This window comes from Rutidosis leptorrhynchoides, chromosome 11 (assembly GCF_046630445.1).
Source record: "Rutidosis leptorrhynchoides isolate AG116_Rl617_1_P2 chromosome 11, CSIRO_AGI_Rlap_v1, whole genome shotgun sequence".
NCBI lineage: Eukaryota > Viridiplantae > Streptophyta > Magnoliopsida > Asterales > Asteraceae > Rutidosis > Rutidosis leptorrhynchoides.
Genome location: NC_092343.1, coordinates 403,550,888 through 403,559,487, shown reverse-complemented (window position 1 = coordinate 403,559,487; position 8,600 = coordinate 403,550,888). Strand labels below are relative to the sequence as shown.

General features: G+C 38.3%; 1 long non-coding RNA gene across 1 annotated transcript; it reads right to left on the bottom strand.

Annotated features, from left to right (window-relative positions):
• Positions 1–6,714: 6,714 nt before the first annotated feature.
• Positions 6,715–8,175, bottom strand: LOC139877671 (uncharacterized). The gene is made up of 3 exons (XR_011768717.1): positions 7,808–8,175; positions 7,598–7,674; positions 6,715–6,862 (listed from the first exon to the last, which is right to left on the bottom strand). It is a non-coding gene; the product is annotated as an uncharacterized lncRNA (long non-coding RNA).
• Between the last annotated feature and the right edge of the window lie 425 nt (positions 8,176–8,600).

Genomic DNA, 8,600 nt, shown 5'->3' with positions numbered 1-8,600 from the left:
CGGTTAAAATATACGTTCGCTTAAAACTTATTAGGTTTGGTAATGAGATTTAGGTCTCAATTTCATAACCGAATACATTGGCACACAACATCAATAATAGTAAGGCATATTTGCATCGAGAAGTGAAGGTACCTGAAACAACATCGCTCGGTGCTTCACCACCCATCGAATACTCGCGCTCTAACCTCTTAACCCGATCGGCAAACGCTTCCGAACACTCTGACTTTCGATGTCCCTCCTTCTGGCAAGCAAAGCACTTGATCATGCTCAAAGGTGTACCCGTACAATCCCGTGCCAAATGGCCTCGTCCTCCACACTTAAAACACGTAAGCACCCAACCTCCAAACCTCCTAGTCTGATTACTAGCTAAATCGGGACACTCAGACCTTTGGTGCCCTTCCTTCCAACAATAAAAACATACAGTTTTGCCCGACGGACAATCGCGAGACTTATGTCCCCGTTGCCCACAATTGTAACACATAGACCCACCGGAGCCCGTTACTACCTTCCTCATGCTACTAGACGCCTCATTTACACTTCTACCTTGATCATTGAGCAACTCGGGACACTCCGACCTTCGGTGTCCCTCTTTATGGCAATGGTAGCACATTCTGTTTTCTTTTCTCGGCAACGTGCACTCCCATATCTTGTGGCCCCTAACACCACAATTGAAACATCTAGATGTGTAACTTCCCTTGTTCTTCTTTTTCACATACTCTACGCCTTCAGGCGTACCTCTTTTCCTTTTACCCGAAGTACCATGTGGCTCTAGCCTTGCATGTACATCTTCGTCACCCCTACCTCGAGGTTTAGGAAACCTCTTCTCAAACTCTTCCCTTACGACCTTCGTCACTTGGTCTCGGACCATTTCGGTTACCCGTCCTTCGATTGACTCTTTGACTACTTGGCCAACTCCGTTGGCGACACCCGAGACACATTGTTCAATCGCGGCTTCAACCATTACCGCTAATTCGTTCTTCCTTTCATTAGTAGGCCCTTCCGTTCCGTATTCATCTTCCGTCTTCATTCTTAAGAAATGAAATAGGTTAACCAATGGAACGAAAAGACATAACACGCATGTATATACATATACATATACCACACTACCCCATCTTGCTCGACAATCGTCGTACATTGCTTGTTTGACACGATTTGCACCCGTAGTAAGGGTAGCTAATCATTACTACGCGAGCACGTCGCGTTAACTCGCTAGTACAACGTCCATTTCGCTTGATGATCGCTACACAACACAAACAAATAACGCATGATTAGTTCATATAAATCTATGTGCTAACCAAGTCCCGGTCCGACCCAAAGTCCTACAAGTCCCGCACAATGCACACACAAAAGTCTAAGTCTAGGCGCCTATCTCAAGTCACCTAAATCCCTTAGACCATGCTCTGATACCACTTGTAACAACCCAAACCAATACGCGACAAAAACCATTGTAAATTTTAGCTAAAAAAAAAATTTTGCTGGCAGACTGTTTGCGCGCCGCGTGGACACCCTTGCGCGCCGCGCAAAAAGGGGCTGTCCCCGGTGCGCTTTAATGCGAAAAAGATGAGCGACTTCCTGACACATTTAGCCAAAACGCTTTTAACCGTACATTAATATATGTAAAACTAGCACATAACTAAGGTTTGAGCGAGTTTTACAAAGTGGGGCCCACACGTGCCCAAATTGCCACTAAGTGTAAGAATACAAGTTTAATACAAATTAGAGTTTCGACCACAAAAGTTTAATTGCCAAACGACACAACGAGCATGGTGTTTGGGGTTAAACTACCCAAGTCTCGGTCAAACTCCAAGCCAAAGCCAAAAGCGCTTCCTAATCATCAAAGCGGGAAACTTAATTCGAGGTAATGCCCTTACCCTTATCCACACACGAACCTATAAAAAGGTAAACAACGAGAGGGTAAGCAAAGCTTAGTGAGCAAAATAATTATACATATACATATATAATCTACCTACTTGCATCACTTACACAACGTCATACTCGGTTTAACATTTCGACAATCATACAACAATATTATGCATATACCATAAACCGCAAATCCACAAGTAGCTAATAATACAATAGCATACGATTCATAATTAAATACATTCAATACATAATTCACGCAACCTTGGTTAACCAATTCGAACAAGGGAAACGGTACTTACAAGACCGTTGGAGTTCATAACATCCATTAGTGTTACTTACACACCGCGTAATCTCTAATCCCCCGGGTGATGTCTTGAACACCGCGACTAACTCACCCTTACGACAATGTGGCGTCTTAAACACCGCGACGAATCCACACTTCATTCAATACAATGAGTGGTGTCTTAAACACCGCGACAATTCCACTCCCATGACAATGTGGTGTCTTAAACACCGCGACAATACCACATGTCAATTAAACAATGAGTAGTGTCTTAAACACCGCGACAATACTACTCGTCAAACATACTATGAGTAGTGTCTTAAACACCGCGACAATACTACTCGTTACCTAGAATGTGGTGTCTTGAACACCGCGACAATACCACATTCGTGCAACACAAATAAATACATTATATACACATACGCATAATTATTCCACTCACCTTAGCGCCAAGATGATGATTATGCACTTCCGATCTTCAAAGCAATCGTACCTAATACATAAGTACACATTCAATTACGCAACTAGTGGAATTAACCACAATACTTACACTTGAGCATTTAATGACCCAATATGCATTAAATAGCTCGACTATACCAAAACCGCCCATAAATGGCCAAGACTCAACTAACATCAATAAAGCTAGTGAATTAAAGTCTATTAACTTCAACTAGCATAAACTTAGGGTATTTCATGCCCATTTCACCCCATTAGGTCAACCTTGACTCATTTGACCCATTTTCAAGTTTTTCATCATTTATAAGAGTGCTAATGACTAGCAACTCGATTCAACACTTACAAAACCTCAAACACATGAATAAACCCTAGGTTAACACCCTTTGGGTCATCTTTTACCAATTTAACCCAAACTAGGTCAACATTACCCATCTTGACCCATTTTAATACTTAACCCTAAAATTGGGTCAACTTCACCAAAAACCCTAACATTAACCAAGTTAGGTCCTAAAACAACTTTTAACGCTAGGTTTGTGCATTAATCACAAGCATTACTATCCTAGGTCCATTTTGACCCATTTGACCAATTTAAAGTCAATACACCCATTTGGGTCATCCACACCCAATTAACACCCATTAACTTATATAAATGTGTGCTAGTAATTAACTAACCTATTAGGGTTCATAAACATCAATTAGTACTATGAAACCCTAGGTTAGTTACCATTTAGTCTTCATGACACAATTTACCCAAGAACACCCCAAAATCACTAATAAATGGGTTTGATGTTCATCCTTTACTCCAAACCCTAACCCTTAAACAATTTACAACAAGGAATTAGGTTTAGAACTTACCGCCACAATCACCACGTAGCTAGTGACTAGATGAACAACTTTAGAACTCGCAATTCGACCCGAAATCGCCTCCTTCTTCCTTGATTCAAGCTTTCTCTCACTAAGTATCTCTCTCTCTCTAAAGTTTAGGTGGAAGGAGATAAGGTTGGTGGTAATGAAGCTATAACACTCCACAAACTGATCTTATGGCCTTTAGTTCGGATTCCATGTGATTTTACCAAAATGCCCATGCCATAACTTAAATAAAAAGAGGTGAGCTGTCAGCTCGATTTCGCGCGGCGCGCGAGTGGGTCGCGCGGCGCGCACCCGCCCAGATCAGCTTCTTTCCTCGTTTTAAATTATGTAACGAAACCCCACCATCCGAATCACTTATAATTACATGTTCACAATAAAATACACGGGTCTTACAAAAGTGCATCTTGCTCCCTTGCTCCCAGGTGGAAGCAAGGACGCAAGGTGCCTCTTGCTCCTTTGCTCCCAGGTGGAAGCAAGGTGCCTCTTGCTCCCTTGCTCCCAGGTGGAAGCAAGGTGCCTCTTGCTCCCTTGCTCCCAGGTGGAAGCAAGGACGCAAGGTGCCTCTTGCTCCCTTGCTCCCAGGTGGAAGCAAGGACGCAAGGTGCATTTGCTTCCTTGCTTCCACCTGGGAGCAAGGGAGCAAGAGGCACCTTGCTCCCAGGTGGAAGCAAGGGAGCAAGAGGCACCTTGCGTCCTTGCTTCCACCTGGGAGCAAGGGAGCAAGAGGCACCTTGCTCCTTGCTCTCAAGTGTGACTAAGGTCGCAAGGACGTAAGGCGCAAGGGAGCAAGAGGCATCTTGCTCCTTGCGAGGGCAAATTGTCAAACTTTTTTTTATGGGCTCTCACGCAAACAAGTTCAAAAAAATGGATTTTTTGGTGATAATCCCAATGGAATAAACAATGATGATACTAACTGCAACAATAAGGAAGCCCAAGCCCAATATGAAAATAATAAATCTAATGTCAAATTGGGCTCAGTAAATCTTGATGATGGGCCACCTCCAATTCCACTTTTCTCGTCTGGTAATGGTTATAAACCATACAGGCCCAACAAAGTTAATGATAGCCTCAACACTCCTGTGACATCTTCATCCGCAAAAAAGCAAGTGACCGATACACACACCATTCCCAATACAGTCTTCACAGAGCAATTCGATGTAGATGTGCCCCCAGGTTTTCCTTTAATTCCACAATACACGAAGGAAAGGTCAAAGATTAATCAATCTCAATCTTCTGAACCTCCCCATCAGGCAAACGATCAAAATCAAGAGGCTCCTACAAAAGAATCTGATATAAGGTCAGCAAATTGTACAATTGAAAACACTTTGGAATCAAAATCGGATGGTGTGGATATTAATTCCTCTGATCAGGATAGAAAGATGAAAGAACAATTTCAGAAAGTTTCAAAGAAAAAAGCTAAATCTTCCAGAAAAAACATCCCATACCAGATAGAAAAGGTAATTCATTGGGATCTCAGAAGACTACAAGTAACGAGCGTAAACTTAAAGCTGCCTTATCCGGTGATAGCAAAGAACTCCACGACTTTGGAGTTGAACTTGGCCTTGAGTGGACCTCTGATTGCCCTAAGTTATAATCGTCTGTAAGTCGTGTTTCTTTCATTAGTTTTTTTAAATGAAGATAATTTCATTAAATGTTCGTGGTCTCGGAAAAGAGGGCAAAGGTAAAATTAGATGGGTAAAGTCTCTGATCGCTGTGAATAACCCTGATATTTTAGCATTGCAAGAAACAAAACTTAAAAATGTAAAGGATAGTTTCATTGAGTTTATTTGGGGATCTCAAAATTTTGAATTTGCTTTTAAATCTGCTGTTGGCAAGTCAGGAGGCATTATTTTAATTTGGGATCCAAATAAGTTTTCGGTTAATCAATTGGTTGAAAAAGATTTTTTTTCTCGCGATAAAGGGGTGTTGGGTTGGGAAATCATCAGACACTATCATTATTAATGTTTATGGTCCGCACTGTGATACTCTGAAGCGTAAATTCTGGGAAAGTCTAGAGCTAACAATGCAGACCAATTTTGAAGAATGGATACTTTATGGAGACTTTAACGAAGTAAGGAAAAGTTCGGAACGGAAAAATTGTATTTTTATGGAACATAGAGCAAGAATGTTTAATGAGTTTATCGACAAGGCGCAACTAATTGAAATACCTTTAGGAGGGATGAAATTTACCAGAATATGCGATGAAGGAATTAAATATAGTAAATTAGATCATTTTCTAGTTTCTGGAAAAGTTGCAGCCACCTGGGAAGGGTTAACAGCTTGCTCTCTCGAGAGAAAACACTCTGATCATTGTCCCATTATGCTTAAGGATTCGAACACTGGGCCTAAACCGGCACTACAAGAAAAATGCTCATATAGAACCCCCAATTTGGTCCTATAATGTCACTTTATAGGACCTTTGCGCTTGATAGGACCTACGAATGGGGGTTGTATCTAACGCGGTCGTATAAAGTATAGAAACTAAAAAGTGTCCTAAAAGGTAATAAGATTATGAAACCAATGATTAGGTCCTATACCATAATTAACAACCACAAAGAAAGGTCCTTAAAATACATATCAGCAGACATTTTTTGAAATTGAGACATACACAAGGCGTCCCAATAAGTAAAAATAGATGACATAAGTACCAACAAAAGTGTCCTAATAAAAATTTATAATTCGTAAGAACCAAAAAAGTAGTCCTATTGTACAAAATTAGTACATTAGTACCAATAAACAGAGTCCTAATATAACGATATACTAGTTTAGTACCAAGAAAAAAAAGTCCTAATATGCACAAATGTTACTTTAGTACTACATAAAAGGTCATAATACAATGATTTTTAAGGATAGGACCACTAAAAGAAGTTCTAATATAAATATTTGAAACGTTAAAAACAAAAAAATAGGTCATAATATATAAAGATATGATACTTTAGTACTATGAAAAAAGGTCCTAATATAATGATATTATATCAAGTTTATTATGACATAATAATAGGGCGTCCTATCAAGTCATAGTATTCCCAGATCCGATTCGAATATTCGGATCTGGTGCAGATATTTGGTTCTGAATCCGATATTCGAATCTGGTTCCGGATCCAGATTTTCGGTTTGAGCTGTTTTTCTCGAATCCGGTTCTTATTTACGTCACTAGGATATTTTGAATTTAAACTATATTAAAAAACAAATATGAACTAAAACATAATTATACTTCAATATTTCAATAGAGTATTCTCAAAACTCAAACTAACACTAAACATGAAAAATTAAAAAGCGATAGAACATATAAAGACTCCGAATAACATTTAACAAAAATGTAAAATCAACAAGAAGCAAACGCATGCCGTCTTGTGTCAGCATCTATCTTTATCAATCCTCATATACCACCTACAAATAAACCATCCATGTATAAGCATAAAGGTGCACGTTATAAAAATCAATCTTATTTATTACAAGTTTACAAGGACATACACAATGGTTAGATATACTTATTCTAACTCAATTTCAGGAAGAAAATTGAAAGATGAAGATGAAGATTATTATAGAGATCAACCATGAATCTCATAAAATCATCAGACTCACATACTTTTAAAATCTTATTACCACTTTGTACTTGCCATAATTACTCTTCTAATACGATTTCTATCCATCATCCATGGAGCCAAAACTGTGCTCGAGTGCTTTAAACCCATACGTTGCATATAGATACAAGTAGATTTAAACAACACACAAGCTTTCCTAACCTATGTTCGACTATAAGCAAACAATGTAACAAACAAGCTATATCTCATCAAAACTATTTCAAACAACTCAAACTATATACATATAAATGTGCAATCTCTTCAAACTGAAATAATTAAGCTGACCTTGAGTGAAGACAATGCACTGCATCATATAAAACAAATATGATGATGATGATAGTGTATTCATTGTAATAGTTTTAACTGCTTTCTTAATTAACTAGTTAAGCGTAAACCATATTCAGCCGGTTAGTCACTTCCGCTTGGGCTAACTGTGCTATTCGTCGACAAAAATAATTAATTTGGAAATTACACACTTGACTAACATAAAATTAACTTGTAAAAAGAAAAATAAATGTGAACAATATGTATAAGTACGTACCTGTATGTGACTTGCAACCTGATTACGAGTGAGATCTGGTACGTTCATGATGTCTAAAATTAAGCTTGCATGAGCTTCTGCCAAATGAAAACATGAAACATTTAACAATTATAAAAGATTAATCATCATAAACGTACATCTTCAGCAAGTGAAATAAAGAACTTCTAATTAATAATGTGGGTCAATGTACAGTAGTTTCATGGCCTTTACATGGTTTGTCTTGCTCAACTGGTGTCTTTTCTTTATCTTCATTTTCCTGAACTGTGATCTCATCACTAACATCATCATCATCATCAACTCCAGTTTGTCCCAGGTTCTCAAAAGACATCTTAACACAGTGCAGAAATGACTAGTATGAATATATACATCCTTCCAGGCAAATCAATGCACACATTGCCTTATTTTTCTTTTTACCATTTCTTGACTTATACACCTAAAAATCCTCATTCAAGAATAAGAAATAAAAAGGTCTTTAATTGAATCGAACACTAAAGAGGAAATTACAAAATGAATACTCAGAACAAATTAAAAAGCATCTTTGATCACAAACTTTTGTTAACAGTCAGCCAAAAGCACAATTAGCAAGCATTGTAGCACCATGGTCGTTGATCATCAAGTTGTTGAATTATCCCTTCACATGTGTATTGTTCTGACTGTAAGTTGTTGGTTAGTTATGGCGTTAAATAAATTTGTTATAAAGTAACTTTTTAACTAACTCGATGAAGGTCCGGGTTTGTGTCAGCACATATGAAAGCGTTTTCTGGATTCTATACTTTATTTGGCTCATTCTGTAGGAAGGTATGATGATAGTAAACATTACTATTGCAAAAAGTACCCATTTTTTAATAGGGTTATAGTTTGTAGAGCAGGCCAACAGTTTATAAAAATTAGTGAATGATACTCAGAAAACTTGAAGCATAGCTAATATAAACAGGTAGAAGCAAATAGTAAATAGTTAAGAAACACTATTCAGATAAGAGGATTATATTTAAGACCTGGAGCA